This window comes from Alexandromys fortis, unplaced genomic scaffold (genome assembly GCF_014885135.2).
Source record: "Alexandromys fortis isolate MF-2015 unplaced genomic scaffold, M_Fortis_MF-2015_v1.1 scaffold_13, whole genome shotgun sequence".
Lineage (NCBI taxonomy): Eukaryota > Metazoa > Chordata > Mammalia > Rodentia > Cricetidae > Alexandromys > Alexandromys fortis.
The window spans coordinates 19,672,467-19,691,815 of record NW_026067908.1 but is presented as its reverse complement, the minus strand read 5'-3'; positions in this window follow the sequence as shown (position 1 = coordinate 19,691,815).

Sequence of the window (19,349 nt, the reverse complement as noted above, 5' to 3'; positions counted from 1 at the left end):
CCACAAGCCAATGACGCAAAAGAGAAAAGTCAAAGAGGAGTCTTTCTTTTTTTTTCCTGTATCAGTTTAGCGTAGGTAGAAAGAAACCGATTGCTATATCTTATTTTATATTTCTGTGACAGAACAAGAAAGAATGTGGGTTCCTTTCTCAATTCTGAATCCTTCCTAAGCAGTATTATCAAGGAGGGGCAACAGTTCTCACTCATGCAATAGTAAAGCAAAGATGATCCCCCAAAGTAATAGCATCCACATTCCTCTAAGTGTCCATAAATCAAGATAAGACTTTAAGAGTCAGTTTAGTTTTATAGAAAAATTGAGCAAAACATTAAAGTTTCTCTATCTACAATTCCCTCCCTTATAGTTTCCCAACTGTTACCATCTTAGTGGGAAGCTTCTGCTCCGTTGAATGAACTTCTTTTGTTTGCATAAGTATCCTGGATTCTGGTTCGAAAGGTGTGCTCTTTAGCCTGTAACACTATTGGAAAGTGACGAAGTCTTTAACAGGAGGTACCCAGTAAGAGCTCTTCTGAATATCGGTGATATGCCTTTGAAAATGATATTGATGCGATCTCCCATTGATCTTCCTCTTTGCTGATACTGACTGTGGATGGGGTGGCTTTGCTCCAGCATGTGCTCCTCCGCCATCATGTACTTCCTCACCACAGGCCTACGCAAGAGAGCCAGTCAGTCTAGAATGGTTCCCATTGTTACAGTGATGGGAGCCAAGTAAGAGATGAACCAATGACATCATCAGTAACAGAACCCATACTTCACATCCTATTTCAGACTATGCTTTCCAGTTCTATGAATGTTGATAAATGTATAATGGCATTTATCAGCCATTCTAATACTGGACAGAAAATAGTCTTACAGCTTTAAAATGCCTATCTGTACATCTTTTCATCTCTTCAACTTCAACCTCTGGAAACCCCTGAATTTTAAAATTATTCCTATCTTTGTCCTCATTTGTTTTCTGTTGCTGTGATAAAACACTGACTAAAACAAACTTGGGGAGAACAGGTTTTATATGGTTTGAGGGAAACCAAGGCTAGGACTCAAACAGGAACCCAGAGGCAGGAACTGAAGCCGAGGCCATGGAAGCATGCTATTAACACACACACTTCCGCTAGACTGCTCAACGAACTTGTCTATACTATTCAGGCTCACCTATGCAGAGAGTGCACTGTTCACAGTAGACTGGATCCTCTATACCAGTTAGCAATAAAGGAAATGCCCCCACAATCAAGACTACAAGCCGATCTGATGAAAGCAATTACTTAACTGAAGTTCTCTCTTACCAGAGTGTGTCAAGTTGACAAACAAGATTAGCCATCATGTCTTCTCCCAGAATACTATAGAATTGGAATCAAATAGACTATAGCCTTTCTGAATAGAATATTTTCTATATACATTTTCTAATATGTACATGTGTTGTGTGAGGCAGTCAAAAGACTCAGCAGTGCCATGTCCTTGAGCCCTCAGAATGCTAAGATAGATAAATTCATTTTCTTTATAATTGTTCTATCTGAACCATAACAAAGAAAACAGGCTAATACAAAAAATTCACTTAAGTCTGTTATAAAGAGCCATTAGGAAGCTAGAAAAATAACTTGCATGGAAAGGCTGAAACAACCTTAATTGATTATTGCTAAAGGAAAACCACCAGTCTCGAGGACTAGGAAGAGCCTCAGAGGACCCAGTGCCTGCTGTACAAGTGTGAAGATCAGAATTGAATCCCAGCAACCACGCAGAAGCTGGTCAGTTGTCGTGGCCCATGACTAATCCCAGCACTTGGGAGAGTGAGACAGGAAATCTGCAGGACAAGCTGGCTAGCTAGACTAGCTGGTGAGTTGTGTTTCAGCAAGAGATCATGTCTATAAATCAAATAGAGAGAAATCAAAGAAAACACCTCTGGCTTACACACACACACACATACGCACATGTGTACAGACACCTCTATACATCTGCTGGGCTCTTTTTACAGCCTCAGGGCAGAGAGCATTACAGTGTCATGGATGCACAGGATAAGAAAGAGAGGAAAAGAGCAAAACCAAACACACATCCATTGCAAAAGTATCTTTATTCTTAAAGACTCCTGATTCACTTCAGTAACTGCTCCTGTGCTATTACTACTGTCTGTCTTTCCACTTCCAAAATGATATAAGTCACATCTCCAGACTTCCTGTTTATGGAGAAGAGAACACAGAACGGCTAGCTGTGAACTCACTCTTGCAGGGATCAGCACTGGTCTATTCCCAGAGCCATGCCCTGCCCTGTCGATAGTAATATTAACGAGCAAGTCCCACCTCCTTCATTATCATCACACTGAGGATCGAAGTTCGCACATCCCAGGCTGAAGAGAACCTAATCAAACCAAGTATAGGCTGTGACCATCACAGACATATTTAACATGGTGTTGGAGAGTCAGCAAAAGTGCCTCTGACATTTAGGCTAGAACAAGTCCACACCATGGAGACCTCCCCAAATCTTGCACGTTTTTCCACCAATGTCCATTTCACAATGTAAAAATAATGTCTAACAATAAAAAGATTCTTCATGTCTCCCCTAGATTGCAGGAATCCCTTTAGGTTTCAATTAGTGTTTTTCTTACTCCTTTTCCTGTTTATATGCTTCATAAACTGTATACCAGACTTGACGCTATCAGGGATGAAAGTTTTGAAAACATTACACCCCCATTGTTAGAATCCCCCCTTAAACTCTTAAAAAGCAGAAAGTCTTTTCTCCACCTGGTATCGTCTACATTCTTTCAATGCAAGCATTTCTCCTTGTCATGCCCCTGCAATAGAAACTACAATCGTTCCTTCTTGCCAAGGCATCAAATCAAGCATGCAAGATTCTACCGTATTGATTTATTTAATCTCCTATTATTCCCCAAATATGTTTTCAGTTGTCATAGATTCATGTGATAAGGACTTCCCTTTGAAAAGAGAAGTTTAATAAACCAAGATCATGCATAGCAATCCATCTGCTAAGACATGCATGCGCCCATCTGGTGCCTCCCATCATTGTCCTTGTTCCAACTGGGAAGCCTCTCCAGTGCCAATCAGCAATGTACTGTTGCAGTGCCCTCTGTGGCATGAAGAGATGGGACATTTTGAAGATGCCACATCCCCATGGGATTGTGCAAATCTACTAGCATAAGCCATAGTGGCCAAAGAGTGTTGTCTTAAGAATTCTTACCTACTGGGCTTGACTGCCTAGAGACAGATTGACTGGGAAGCTGAATCCATACTGTTATTTGGTCTTATCTGTGTCTAAAGTTGATTTTTTTTCATTTAATAAATTACGAACCCCCAAATCTGAACATTGTCTATTTCATCATTTTAAATGCAGGATAGAGCACAGGTGACGCAGAACCGTCTCTACTGGCTAAAGTAGATCACGGTCAGCTTACAAGCACACTTGTACCATCTCACCAGAGTCCATTTACAAGCAGAAAATGTTAGTTTTTTTTTTTTCCGGTTCAGGTAATGGAAGGAGGACCTTCTAAGTAAGCCATAGCCAATATGGGCATCTATCTCATGCTTCAGAGATATGCGATGCTTTCACCTAGAGCTGCAGATATGTACTACGTGGTTAGGGAGAAGTGGGTGGATATATGTAGAAACATTCAATAATTAAAATCCCTTTCTACTTACCTTCTGCAAACACATCTTAACGACGAAGTTCCCTTCAATTCCATTAAAGCACAGTTTTAATGAAATCTGTTATCTCGGCTTCTAAGGAGTTATGTTCCCAGTAATTCTATTTTAAGGGTCTATCATTTCTTTCCAGTTCTTACTGACACACACACAAACACACACATGCACACACACACACACACACAGAGAGAGAGAGAGAGAGAGAGAGAGAGAGAGAGAGAGAGAGAGAGAGTTCTGTGATTCCCCCCCCCCCAAAAAAAAGGAACAATGTAGTAAAAGCAAGAGATGAGCAAGAGAACTCAGGGGAAGAAATTGGCTTTTTAAGTACTCAGAAAAATAGCATAAGCAAATACGCTGGTTTTTTTTTTCCAGCGGTATAATCTTTAAATAACCTTAAAGATTCATGATTCACTCTCATAACAGCTCCTTGGACACCCGTTCAAAGACTCAGCCTCTCACTGACTTTCCCTTTCCAAGGAGACGTAGGTCACCCCTCTAGACATCTTTCTTAACACAGTTCCAGCTCAATCAGAAAGATTGATTCATGTAAAAATGCCTGTTTACTCTCAGAAAAACACAAAAATGGGAAGCAGAGATGATGCATCCATGTGCCAGCCATTTGGGTGATTTACGTCCCTTTTTGCACATGACAGCCACCTGCTTATTAACTGAACAGTGTTGTCCTAAAGACTCACCAGTCAGCTCATCCAGCAGGGCAGTTCAAAGGAATGTGATCATTGCGGGGACAGGACCCAAAGCACCGGTGGCAACGGCAGTCCCTGTGTTCTGCTGGTATATGTGGCCAGTTAATTCAGTTTGTTCTGGTTCCAGCCTCCCCTTGGATTCTGAGATTTGCTAGAGCTTTATTAGATAAATAAATAGTTTGGTAGACTTTTTCCTTATATCGTGGCTTAGAAACTCCCAGAAGATATTAGTTAGTGGTAGTGGTGGTTGTTGTAGTAATATCATTAAAAAGAACAGCAGCAGCTAGCATTTACTGTGTTTTATAAAGCGAGAACTTGAAATTCTTACATCAATGCTAAGGCATAGCTATTGATAGTGTACTACAAGGAAAAATGCTAAGACTCAAAACCAGAGCCTGCATATTTAGACTATGGAAGCCACAGCCTTCCTTGACACCATGTTACATGTGAGATCCGAGATTTAAAAACATTATCTTGGCTTCTGATTAAATACACACTCTGTAATAAAAGGAAGAGTGACCGCTGCTTCATTAATAGTCTACTTATAAAGACACCCCTCCGTAAAGGACACACAGTGTCTAGTATTCTGCTCATGGTATCAGAAAATCTGACATAGAAGTTCCATTCTTCAAAAACCATGTCCACGGAAGTTTCACTCATCAGCTAGATCCAGAGTGAGTATTGTACATTTGTTGAAGGCTACTCATGCTCTAACCTAAGACTCTCCACAAACACCTGTCTCTATAAGCCCAGCAACAGATAAGGTAGGCTACATTATTAGCCCTGTTCACTGGATGTGAATTCAAGGAAAAAGATAACCATTCATCCATTCTTCACTGACCTAAACCATTCAGTCAGTATTTACTGGAATCATCTTAGGATGCAGAGCAAAAACAGACTGATCCCTCAATCGAGCAGGTTGAGTCAAGGAGAACACATAATAAAACTAGCAATAGAAAAGGTGCCAGATGATTCAAGTGCCTTGAAGTAAAAGTTAAACAGCATAAGGATACACTGAGGTGGTAAGGAGAATAAGCCCCCATGGAGAGAGAGCAGGCCCTCAGCTGACAGTAGTGAGCTGAGCATGGAGCACAAGGATAGACATCTTGGGAGATCATCCACAGAAGACATACTTGCTAAATATGACTTTGTATCTAACCTGGGCTAGGTTCTGCAGAGCGTTGGTCTATTCTCGAGATGCCCATGTGTTGGAGGGCAGGTAACTGTGAACAGGGCTAGAACTGTGATGAGAAAAGTGAGAGATTTCATTTCAAATGGATACCAGGAAAACGTGCCTCTTTCTCTTCCCTCAGGTTCCAGGGTAAACATGCGACATGGGCCATCACACCTGGAAACGCTTCTGACAATAGTTCAGGGGACTACTGATTCAGAACTGATCTGCGTCTTTACTAATAGCAGAAGATATTCAAACTCAGTGCTATCCCAGAGTCATGGAGCTGGTAAGCACACAACAAGGAATTAGATACCATTTCTATTTTGAACACTGGCTCTATATACATTCCTAAAATGTATTTGCAGAGCATGGTCTCACAGGGTTGTTGTGGAGAAAATGGCTTCACTGATCAAAAATAATTTAAGAATATCCACCATAAGCACTACAGACTATCTTTTTAAAAAAATGCCAGGCATGGAAAACTTCCCCTCCCATGGTTCTCCAGGAGCATTCAAGTACAAAAAAGCAATATATTGACATTGTCCTTGGTTGCCTTAGAACTTGAAGGTAACATTCTATTGCTGAAGAAGACACTACACACTTTAGACACAGGACTTGGCATAATCGAGCTGGGACTGACCTGGAAGCCTCTTCCCTGAGGACTAGCTCTCACAGTATCCAAAGGTGTTATGCAAGCTGCCCAGGGAAAAAAGCAATTAATAGTCCTACTCAGCTATAAAGTTTGCAAACTACAGCTATTACCAGCATGGCAAGATATACTCAAGGGTGCAATAGAGTGGTACTTGTATCTTGGAAGGAACCAACAACCATATAATTGGGCATAAGGCCTGCTCAATAGGAGAGATTTCATGCCTGGTACTGTAAACCCAACTAACTATCCATAGCTGATGAGGTCATGAACACGAGAAGATATCCACCTCCTGCTACTTCCTTAAACTTTCTAACTGTGCTGTACCCGCACTGTAGCTCTCCCTTCTCATCAAAGGCTCTTGCCTCTGTAGCACATAGACATAATCATGGAAATCTGCAACTGATCACAATGAAGAGAACTGACCATGGGTACCCATCTCTGGCTGCCAAATCTGTAAGACAATCCCTACACCAACAGCTCAGGCCATAGTGAGGAAGAGGGGACAGAAAGATTGTTAGAGCCCAAGGACTGGGATGTCTGTTATGAGATAGTGTCCCCTGTGGACAACAAGGAGCTGCACTCATGAAATCTTAGCAATATGTACATCTAAACAAGATCCACACGATGACAAAACACCTGTGGACATACAATGTGGATCGGAAAAGTCTCACAAGCACCCAGCCCCAAATAAAGAACTATGGGCAATTAATGGTCCTGGTTTTAGGTGTTGTCTATTTAATAAAGTCTCTGAAAAGTTCCACAGTGAACAGGACTATTAAAAAAAATTTTTTAATATTATTATATTTTTATTGTTTAAAGGTATTTTTATATAAATATGTATTTATATAAAAAATCATGCTACAACAAACATGGAAGATAGTTTTTACTTCCCTATCCAGCTGCCGCCCAAAAACACAAACTCCAAAACTTGTGAGGGTTATTCTATACCTGCCATTCTGAAACCTTGGGAATATTCAAAGACTGAAAGAAGGTTAACAAAATGCATCTTGAGTGAAATCATGAATTTCATAATGCATGAAAACAAAATGAATATTCAAGGGGTAAAGCAGACAGTCCTGCAGAAGGAAGTAAGCTATGAATACCGTGAAATGTGGAAATCTAGTGGAGGCTTTCCTTCTTATTATTATTTTCCTTCCTTTCTTCATTCCTTTCTTTGGTTCTCCTCCTTTCTTTCCTCGTTAAACTTCTAGTTAGAATATACAATATATTTCATCACAGCATTTTCCAACATAACTTGCTTATTGACCTATGCTCTCATGGTCCTCTCCCCTGCCACACCTTGTAAGTCCCAACTCCTCCCTTCTGCTCTCATGTCACTTGTATGTTCTTGCCCTTCATATATCTTCAACACATCCTTTGGCAGTACCGTTCCAGTTTCCTAACTTGTACCTACACTCACACCCACATACGTACATAAATGCACACATTGAAATCTGGGACGGACACGTGAAAAGAACATGTGGCATTTGTGTTTCAGGGCTTGGGTTACTTCACTAGTGTGTTTTCCTGGCTCTGCCCCTTTTCCTTCAGATTTCATGATCTCATTTTCTTTTACAGCTGGGTAAAATTCCACTGTACATATGTTCCGCATTTCCAGTGTCCATTATTCTGTTAATAGACATTCAGGTTGTTCTCATTTTCTCGTTATTGTGAATAATGCATTAATAAACACGGATTGCTATGTGAAGAGTCTGGGGGGAGAAGAACTGGAGCATATGGATCTATTTTTAATTTTTTGAAGGAAACTCCACACTGATTTCTATAAGGACCAATTAGTTTACAGTCCTACCAACAATGAATAAAGTTTTCTCCTTCCCTACATCCTTATCAGCATTTACTGTCCTTCGTTGTCTCAATGGCAGCCATTCTGAGTGGGGAAAAATGAGATCTCAAAGTAATATTTGTTTCATTCTCCTGATGGACAGCAGTGTCCAATAGCCTTAAAATATTTAGGGACTATTTGTATCTATTCTTTTGAGAATTGTCTGATTTTTTTTTCAGTAGCGTCCAATGGCCATGCCCTAGATCTCAGGATCCTTCAGCTGCAAGCCACCAGAAACCACTCCCCTGCCATCAGGGTCTCATGTCAGAGCGGCTGCAAGCACAGGAAAACAAGCTGTTTACTCTGGCAGGCATAGGGTCATTTCAGAAAATTCAGAGTCTGAGAGTCTGCAGTCCCCAACAATAATGCCTCAGTTACTATAAAGAATATCTCTTTAGACCACAGTAGGTGCCTGAAATCATGGAACAGAGACAGACAGACAGAGAGAGAGAGAGAGAGAGAGAGAGAGAGAGAGAGAGAGAGAGAGAGATACACATACACATGTAAAATATATATAAGCTAGTCATAAATTAAGCACAATTATAGAATAACAACTATAACTAATACAATAGAGGAAGTCTAACAAAATACTGCAAGAGAAGTTATAGGAATGTTTCTCCTCAAAATGTCTTGATCTCTTATGGTACCATACACCCTTCCCTTTGTGATGACGTGAGATGATAGCACACCTAAATGGTAAGATGAAGCAAGGAAAATGATACATGGACATTATAGACATTGTGATGTGGAGCTTCCCCCACTGTGTGGTCCTTGAATGCAGGAATTGCCATAGTTAATCTGATGTCCATGGTAGCTTCTTAGTGGGTAATGGTCAGGTACCATATACAGCATGGAGACACTGGACAAAGAATGATTATTATTATTCCAAGCAGGATGGAATAGGACAGTGTGAGTTTTGATTGTGTGTTTCAGAATGCTGTGCAATTTAAAACTTATAGTAATTTATTTCTGACATTTTCCATTAAAAACACTTACGCTATCTAAGTTTCATTGTTAGTTCTTTTGTTTGTTTTTTTTTATTTGTTCTTTTGTAAATCAAGTCTAGGGCCAGGAATCTATGAGGCAAATGCTTTTTCATTGAAAATGGACCCGGCACCTACCATTTAATATTTTGTACCATAGTCGGCCTCAAAAAAAAGCTACAGACAAGGGGTCACTAGTATGTTTTTCTTTAAAAAAAAAATAATGAATGCAGTAATTAACTGTGTATTTTGAATTTAATCAGACCAGAATTATGGGTTATGCCATCCTGGATCCCCAACCAAACACCCAGATCAAAAGCACCCTCTCCACTTGCCCCAAAAGAGTGCCAGTGCCATGCCCACAAACACTTGATCCAGTTAGATGCCTCCCATTCTGACCAAAGCTGAGCTATTAGTTCAAACTCCATAAGCTAAGTACAGAAAAATACGAGTGGATACAGAAGGGAGACCCTGGTGGCAGATGCACTTGTTATTTTTAGACAGGCCTCTAAATTCTTTTCACCCTCATAAACAGGACCTCTCTGGACTCAGCCTTATTCCTTTGTAGAAGTTGATTAAATAAGAAAAGAGTGTTGCCACTAATAGGCAATGCCCAACGACAACGAGGCTCTTGTGGCTTGTCTCGCAAGGAAAAGCTGCAGGAAAGCACTGAATTTGCAAAGAAGTGAGCTTCATAAATTGTGTGCAAAAAGGTTCTGAAGATTCAGATGAAAAGCTCAGTTCCAGCACGACCATCTGTTACTCCCCTAAAAGAAGATAGCTAGTAGTTTATAAAGGCAATAAAACAGTTCCGGGGCTCAAAGGCAATAGCAAGGACTTCTAGTTACAACCAAGGAACATACAGACTAGCACCCGCTGAGCCTGCTTCCGCTACTCCTGTGCCTCCTCTCCAAACAGGAAAAAAAATAAGGCAAAAAAAGATTTTCTGGTTACTTTCTGGTTCCTGGTATTCAATCCGCTCTTTTCCTTACATAAAAGGATTATGGCTTGGAAACTAACTTGGCCTCTGTCCTTACTTGGGTCAGGGTTCACAGTGAATCCTCACTCTCCTGGGCAAAATTTTCAACACTCACGGTTCATCTTCAACCCATCTTCCATCACTCTGCCTCGACCCCTTCTAAAACTTACCCACTTTTCCTCGAAGACTCTCACTGCCTCTTTGAACGGATAGAAGCCAGGACTGAAATGGAATCTGGAGTGGGGCAGTATGAGAAATTAATAGTACACTATCAAAAGACAGAAAAGTTACCCATGAACCAGAGAAATCGAGTCTTTAAACAGAAAAAACGATCAGAGAAACAGAAAGCCAATCTGCCACAGTTTGCCCCCAGAGCCTCCTCCCAACCTTGGTGGAACTCTGCAGTCAAGGGTCTGGGTAAGGATTTGTGCTGTATAGACTGTAATCTTGGCTTTGCACTTACGGGTGTCTGACCATGGGTGAGTTATTTGACCTTTAGATCCCTCAATTTCCTCACTGGTAAATTGTGCATAATAATGCACCTTCCTCTTGGGGTTGTTCAGATTAAGTGAAATAATTTATTTAAAGTGTTTAACACAATGCCTGACACATTTTTAAGCCTCCAATTAATGTTGTTCATCATTATCAACAGCAGCAGCAGAATCTACATCTTTCTCTAATTAAACTGTTCTTTTTCTGACCTTACTATTCTTTTTTTAGTAATTACTAGGATTGCAGCTATATCTTTTTTATTTTTTATTACAATGCACACTAAAAATGGTTTAAGTAATAATTCAAGCCCAAGTTTGGCTGCTGATAGTATCAGATGTGAAGCAAGAAGTCCTGGGGCTACCCGAGAAACCCCAGTCTAGGGGCTCCCATTTTGTCGGCTTACCAAGAATGCACCCATATTTTGGGGGGGGTAATGCATAAATTATGCAAACATAGAAAACACTTGTGAGGACTGTAAGACACTTGTGTGGTGTGTGTGTATGTGCATATATGTGCATATATGTGCATACATGTGAAGATCAAAGGTTGATGTTGGGTTATTTTTTGGGACAAGGTCTCTCATTAAACCTGGAGCCAGCTGGAATTTTGTTTGTTTGCTGCTGTGTTCTTTTGCTTTTTGAGACATGGTCTCACAATGAACCTGAGGTTTATCTGCTGTTCCAGCTTGACTACTTGCCAGCAAGCAAACCCCAGAAACCTTTGGTCTCCTCCTCCCCACCCCCACCCAGGACTTCCCATTCTCAGTTTTAGTATCCTGGGGATCTGAACTTAGATCTTCATGCTTGTACAGAAAACATTTTGTCTTCTGAGCCATCTTTTTGTCCCAATCTTTAAATTTATAATAATAAATATAAATGTGACAAAGTCATAATATTCGTGACTACCCAATCAGAGAAAATTTTTCCCATTTGCAGATGGTTATAACAATACAAATTCAGACCAGCAGGTATCAGGTGAATATAAAAGTGAAATTAGGGTCTTATTGGATGGTATCTCCCTTACCAAAAATAATCTAACATATCTGTATTCCAAAGAGACCAGAGCTTCTTGCTGGCCAACACTCCCTAACCAGGTGTGGAACCACAGGACCCTGCCAATGGATATCCAAGGAATTAACTTCCCAGTTTCTTTAGGTCTAACGACTTTCTAACTACACCCTTCACTTTTTCATATTCAACATATTAACTCCTGTTTTGTAAGTCCAGCATGTATCCAACTGTCTTGAAGACATAAAGTATTATAAAAGCTTGCTATTCCAAAGAGTTTTTCTAATTGGTAATATTATTTTATTCACACAGCAGTCCTTCAGGATCCATGAAGAATCTCTCTTTAGACCACAGTAGATGCCTGAAACCATGGGTTGTACCAAACTCTACATAGATATTCATGTATATCTATAATAAATAAAGCATATTATAAATTAAGCCCAAAGATATTTCTGTTCTGATCAGTTTCATAGCAAGCTTATAATTATACCCCCTAGGAAAAAAATTTCTTTCTCGTATACATAAATTCTTAGGATGAACTCTAGCATAATATAGTACTGTTAAGGTCTAGTAAAAATAGATGAGTAAGGTTTGAGCTAGAGAAACCACGGTAATGCATGACTTTACTTTATAGAAAAATTCATCCAAGTTCCAAGTAACTAACTTTACAAACATAATTGATACTTGTGGTCACATGCCCATCTTTATTAGTAAATTAACATTATAGTAATTTCATCTTTAAGTTAAATATTCTTAACTCTAACATCTTCCATTGTCATGATAAATTTAAATAAATCTTATCATTTTGGCACAAACATGATTCTGCTTCTCCCCCTCACACACATGGTGATAGTTACACTACACACATAATATACAAACATAAGTTAGAAGGTATTAATACCTTCTAAGTCTTCAAAATAAGGGTAGAAATCAAGGTGATTAAAAGAATATTGCTAACATAGCCAGCATTGTCCAGTGTCACGCTTTATTCTGAAAGCTACTCTCTGAGCCATATGCTTTGTTCTGATCAAGTATGAAAGAGACTGTTCTCTTCTTTTAGTTTCTTCCTTGTTGACATGGAAAGAATCCACCCAGTTTGTGTAGTAATAAAAATTAAATAAAGGGTTATCAAGATAGTTGAGTGGGTAAAAATATTTGCGGAATCTAGGATCTGGCAGCATCTCTGGGATGAGTTAGAAGCCTAGAGTAATGGAAAATCCCAGAAATCCATGAGGGCATTCCTAGTTAAGATTCCTAGTAATAGACAATATGGAGCCTGAACAAGCCATCTCCTGTAACCAGGCAAGGCTTCCAGGGGAGACATTTGAACATCAACCCAACTACAAACCCTTCAACCTACAATCTGTCCTGCCTACAAGATGTTCTATACCCTAAAAGAGAGCTCACCTAAGGGTCAGGACCCAGAGGTAGAATACCCCCCGAGACCTAGGATAGAACCAACTGTGAATTGCAAAATAAAAAGTCAATTAAATGATTCCTAATGCTATTCTGCCATATTCATAGAATAATAAACTAGAGCCCAACTCTCATCAGAGATGCTTCACCCAGCAACTGATTGAAACAGATGCAGAGACCCACAGTCAAATGATGTGAGATGTCCTTTTGTATATGTATTGCTTTTATTAACAAATGAATAAAGTTGTTTTGGCCAATGGCTTAGCAGAGTAAAGCCAGGCAGGAAATCTGAACAGGGATATAAAAAGAGAGTAGGCAGAGTAAAGGAGATGCCAAGTAGCTGTCGAAGGAGGCAGATGCCTTGTCACTGCCCAAGAAGTATGAGGTAACAAACCACAAGTGTCATCTTAAGATAAAATAAGAGAAATAGGTTAATTTAAGATGTAAGAGCTAGAAAGATGTCTAAGACATCGGCCAAATGGTGCTGTAATTAATATTGTTTCTGTGTGATTATTTGGGTCTGGGAAGCCAGGAAGTAAACAAGCAGTCTCCTTTTACAGCCAAACATTAGGTGAACCTCGGGGAATTCTGCAGAAAAGGGGGAAGAGGGATTGTAGGAGTCAGTGGGAACAAGGACAAGAAATCTCATTGAACCAACTAACCTAGACTCATAGGGGCTCACAGAGACTGAAGCAACAACCAGAAAGTCTGCATGGACTGACCTAGGGGCCCTGCACATACGTTACATGGGCTGTCTCTGACTCTGTTACCTGCTTCTGAGACCTGTTCCTCCTACTGATTTGCCTCACACAGTCATAATAAAAGAGAAGGTTCCTAGTCTCACTGAAACTTGATATACCATGACCAGCTGTTATCTGTGAGATATGTGAGACCAAGGCCTGCTTTTATCTCAACAGAAACAGTAGAGAAAGAGTGGATGGGGTGGGTGGGCAGGACTGGTAAAATGAGGGGAGGAAAAAGTTTGATGGGGATATAAAAACAATCATTTAATCAATAAGTAAATAAATAAAAACTTTTCTAGCACACACAAAAAGAAGTTTTAATAATATTGGCAGTAGCCTCATTAAGCTATTAATAATGTCATAATCCATGCTCAACTTTTATGTAGATTTCTCATTTAATTTAATTTATAGTTAAGTTAGCAATTAACTATATAGGTGTGTATAGCTATTATTTTTAAATTTTTCTCTGTAAAGAAACAACAAGAAGAATTAAATAAGGAAATTGTAAAGTAGTTTGTTAGGTAAAAATCTTTGCTGACCAAGTCTGATGACCCGAGTTCAAATTCCTGAAACCCATGATAGAAATTGTGATATGTAAATGGAGACTATGCTTATGCGTCCATTATTCAGGACCAGACCTGAATAGTAACACAGAAACTGTATTAATTACAACACTGTTTGGCCAATGGCTCAGGCATAATCCTAACTAGCTCTTATATCTTAAATTAACCCATTTCTATTAATCTGTGGTTTACTGTAGTAAGTACTGTGGGCCTCTTCCCACAACCTGGCTCCTGGCCGCCTGGCTAGCTTATACCCCAAAATAACAGCACACAAACTGTATTCATTTAAACACTGCCTGGCCCATTTCTATTAATGTGTGTAGCACCAAGGTGCGCTTACCGCGAAGATTCTAGCCTATGTCCATCCTGGGTCAGAGCTTCATTGCGTCTGCCTGGAAGAGGGGAGCATGGCGTCTGAGCTCACTTCCTCTTCCTTCCAGCATTCTGTTCTGTTTACTCCACCCACCTATGTTCTAACCTATCAGGGCCAAGCAGTTTCTTTATTAATTAACCAATGACCTTCCTCCATCAGTTTACTGATAATGTTCTGGCATCTTTTTCCTTTGGCAGCTACATGGAATCTGCCTGTGTGCCTTCTTTCTTCCTCTATCTCTTCTTAGATTTTCCACCTTGCTATATTCTGCCCTGCCATAGGCCAAAACAGCTTCTTTATTAACCAATGATAACAAAAACTTTCACAGCATTCAGAGGGGGATCTCACATAAGTTATATACTACTTAGATAATGAGATAAAGAAAATACTTAAATTAAAATGTGAAATCATAGGTAAGTTTTAGCCTGAAATAATGTTCATATAAAATCTCACTGAAAAGAGGTCCTTTGAGTTGGCAAGTGCATTACTTTCAGAAGTTTCCATAACAAACCACCACAAACTTAAGGACTTAAAATGTAATAATGCCACTGTTCTGAACATCATCTGGTCCATGTCTTGGTGTCCTGGAAGCCAGGTATGGGTGGAACACATCTTTCTGAAGGTAGGAGACCAGGGATGATGTATATACACAAAGCCCAAAATGGCAGCAGCTATTAGCCACACATGGTAATTTAAATTAAAACTAAATAATGTTATGAAGTCTGATTCTTTCAAACATGCAGTAGCCACATGTGGATAGTGGCTTCTATGTTGGGCAACACAAATATAAAGCCATGCCATCCTCAGAGACTGTTCAGTCAGCCATGCTGAGCTGGGAGCGGGCCTCAGCTGGCCTTCTCACACTGGTGCCCTTGTCTCTTAGAGGCCAGCATTGTCTTTTCAATACAGACTGGCTCACAGAGATCTTTTATTTTAACATTTTCTTTGATCTCTGTGGCATCTAACAGATTTTTAGAGATCCTTTTAAAGGTAGAAGCCCCTTTATTCAAATTAAACATTCTATATAAACCTCAGCGCTCACTGCTCCAGTTTCACTTCTGGTAGGGGATTTGAGACCTGCAGGAGCCCCTTCCCTAGCTGGTTAACTCCCAGGGAGATCGCTTTGAACAACACCTATAAAGCCAGATAGGAACTCTTTTTTATGGAAAACAAAACACACATCTAGCCCCAATCTTTTTGACATGCACCCTGAATCCTTTTCATCCTTTCACTATCTGTCTATGAGATCCCCTCTACTGCTGTGTTTCCCCTTTTTGTCTACCTCAAAAGTTCACAGTCAACTCTACAGTCAACCATGAAAGAAAGTTTCCTGATGAGAAAGAAGCACCAGAGGCCCCCAAGTCAGGCACTCTCCACCTACGTTGAGTCCATAAGGGTGAACTCAGGGGGGTGGTGACAGAAGGCAGGAGCAAGGCCAGAGCCTATAATACACAGCAGCCATTTTAGGTCCAGGGAAGAATGTCTAACATCTACATGGCCTGATGGAGCTGGTAGTCAATTCCTAAGAGTACCAAGGTTTTGTAATAATCTGTACCTTACTGGTGAGCTCAAAAACTGAAATCAACTCATCAAGATGTCAACTGAATACCAGGCTTTTTGTTTGTTTGTGTTTTGTTTTTTTTTTTTTTCACTTCCTGGTTATTCCTTCAGTTGGAACTTTTTGGGGGTTCCCTTTCATCCTATCCCAACTCTACCCCAAACCCCAACCTCACTCTTAAACCCAGGCTTTCTGGTTCCTACACACTTCCTTACAATCCACCTACCAATGAGTATTCCCACTTCGGTTCAAACTAACCAATCACGTTCATTGCAAGTCAATGTCTACTTTCCATAGCCTAAGCCCCTTGGGCTCATTTCTAGCACAACACAGCCATGCCAAGGCTGAAGCAGCAACTGCTTTCAGAGTCCCTTCCCACTGCTTGCTGGTTCTTTGATTATCTTCACTCATCATGGTGTGCAAAGTGGAGACAACAACCTCTAAAGTTCAGAGCGGCTTTGGTAGCCATTGAGCTTTTCAGAGCCTTCATCCCAGATTCAGCTCACCAAAAGCAAAGAAAGGTTTCGTTGCTCTCAAAGAACCCCAGCAGTGTTACTTTGAGACCCTAATTACGTGCGTACTCTCCTGTGTATATCTGTTTGGCAAGAACACGATCCCTAGTTCTTCTATGACTGTCACGTGTCCTGTGACTGCAAATATTTAAGAACATTGCTAGACAGCCACTTAGAGAATGATAATGTAGGGATAACAATTAACTATTTGAAATCCTTTTAATATCGGTTTCCAAAGATACTTCATATTTTAATTTTATGCCCGCAAATATGACAATACCCTCCATCATTTCTGCAGTCTCTAAATTAGAGGCAATTTTCCACCCTGCATCTTTCTGTCATTACTCCAACCCATGCTCTCTAAAAGAACAAAAATGGCAAGATTGTACATATCCTAAACCAAGATAGAGACTTACCAATATCATTACAAACAAATAGAGTTGAAAAGCAATTATTGCAAGATCTTCAAAGCTCTTTGCACACACCAGGTTCAGCACTAACTGACTGACATACAATATCTTAAGCCTCACACCCATTGAGATGCATTATCCCAGTTTTCAAAGATGAGTAAACAAGCCCAAGTCTTATTGCTAGTGAGTCCTGTTTGGGGATTTGATCTCAGGCCATCCACTGAGACACCAAGATCACAAGAAGCTCATGATGCCCTGTTCTACCAGAATATTCACTACGCAGAGTCTTTCACATAGTTATTGTTGAGATGCAACAGAGAATGACAATGATGGGAATCTACATGTGGGAAGTATTTCCTTTCAGATGATGGCAAAGGCTAACAACATTACATTCGGGAACAAAACTCAGCACAGATCCTCAGATCATTGTTGGCCCTTCACTGTACACCTTTGGGAAGTTAAACACTGTAAACTCAAAGTGCATAGTCTCCTAGTCTGTATAAAAAGATTAAACATACTTGGTTAATGGAGAATAAAATAGACATGATTATTAATTTTAGTATTGTCTTGTCAGGACTAAGGAATGCCCAGATAACCAGAAAAACACTCTATCTAGGATGTCTGAGGAAGTATTCTGAGAAGAGATTGGCATTTTAAATGGTAAAATGGGTAAAGAGAGATTATCATGCTAATTTGGGTATGCAACACTGAGGGTAAAAAGATCCACAATGTGATCCAATTTCTATAATGCTTTTTCTTAGATGGACAGATGCATAGATAGGCAGAGGAAGACAGCCTATTGAATTCATTTCTTCGAAAATCACAAACACCAAAGATAAAGCACTGTGACCCTCAGTACTTAGACCAGTGACTGAGTAGATATTAGTATTTTTGTTATGCTTTTGGGGGGATGGAATCAGAGACATAAGAACTGCATGACTTCTTAAAGCCTCTTTAAGGGAACGAAGGAAGTGTGCTGAGATAGCCCACCTGCCCCTCTGCTTTCGTTCAAGGAGAAAACGAATCAAAAATAAGACTCTTTTTTCGCAGGGAAGGATTGTATAGAAGAATGAGAAATGTGTTCTTTCCTAACTCTCTGGAGTTGGTAGCAAGCAATCAGATAGGATTATAAAAAGTTTATAAAATGGGGCTCAGTGGCTAGCTTTACAGCCACTGCATCAGAATGATAAGCAGTCTTGCTCCTGTAGCCGTCTCTAAGACTGAACCCACAGGATGCTAAGAAAGATGACCTCTTATCCACAAGGAAACACTAACGTTGTGTCTGATATAACCACATCTATCTCCCTAAATCCTTCTTGGCCCATAAAAGCTTTCTGTTCTGGAACCAGGAATGGCAAATACAGTGACCAAGTGACAAATTAATTTCTGCCTTGTGGTTTGGGCTTCTTTTTAGTCAGTTTGTCTGTGATAATAGAAAATCGATGGGAATGGATATTAACTCCTCACTGTTCTAAGGGTTAGAAGTCTTAGATGAAGATATCACCATATTTTTTCAAGTAAAACAAAAGTTTATTATTTGGGGATAAACTCACAGAAAGGGAGCCATCTGCAGTCCTCTGCATGCGCTGGGAACTGGACAGGAATCCAGCAGCCAAGAGGCATGGTATGCTTTTTGTCTGCATTTATAATACATGAGACCATGCCCAAAGTGGGCCGGTATCTTAAAGGATATTGATTGAAGGAGTTCCCACAGCATGGTTTAGAATGGAGAGGAGTGTAAAAACCCTGGAGCAATTCTTAATGAGGATCTTCTTCCCGATGTTTCAGCCATCTCCCTTTTTATAGTATCCTTCACAGTGGGGAGGGGGGTCAGAGAGAAAAAGGAGACACAAAAGAGAAACTGTGTACCCTGTAGCAAGGGATGACGAGAGTTTTCATCTCTCATAGAAGGCACTAGCCCTTCATGAACTCATTACCCCCAAGTTTTTACAAGCAAATACTGTTCTATTCATAACTTAGACTTCAGCATAGGATTGAGGTGTGGGTGTGCAGACATCCAGGGCACGAGGCTAATAAGTGTTCTTATACTTTGTTTCAATATGCATAGAATTAAAGAGAACTTAATAAAGATGTTAACCACACAGGATAACAGAAATATCAGTGCTTGCTTTGATGTATAAAATTAGCCCACAAAAGGCACTTCGCAGCTGCCTTTGAGGTAACAGAGTTATTCTGAAACTCTCAATGAAAATTTTTTTGTAATACTACTTATAATTGAGAGTCTAAAACCACAAACACACATACTCCATCCTTCTGC